The following is a 406-nucleotide window of genomic DNA, read 5'->3' as shown; positions in this document are numbered from 1 at the left end:
GCACTTCTCAAGCTGTGATGTGGTAGGTCAAAGAGAAGACTTCTTGGTGTTTAACTTTGGAATGCTGTCCTGCCATACAGCTGGCAATATCATCAGGAAATAGAATCACTAAGAAAAGAGTGATAGGTAGTTTATTTCTAAAATTAGATTCCCAAAAGGAAATCTGACTCCGTTTAAGTTAAAAGTAATCACGTTAAAGACAGGCTGTGTTCACCCAAACAAAAGATGGATAGTAGAAACTATAGAAAGATAAATTTTCTCAAATGGAAAGAGGAGCAAAATATGGGGGAGTAAGGGAAGAAAGAATTGAGAACTGTTATGTACCAGTGCCAACTTCCCACAAGGCATATGAACATCATGAACTGCAAATATGCACTAATAAAACAAAATGAAAAACTGGGGCCAG

This window comes from Octodon degus, unplaced genomic scaffold (assembly GCF_000260255.1).
Source record: "Octodon degus isolate 3935 unplaced genomic scaffold, OctDeg1.0 scaffold00270, whole genome shotgun sequence".
Classification (NCBI taxonomy): Eukaryota; Metazoa; Chordata; class Mammalia; order Rodentia; family Octodontidae; genus Octodon; species Octodon degus.
Note: the sequence above shows the minus strand (reverse complement) of the source record.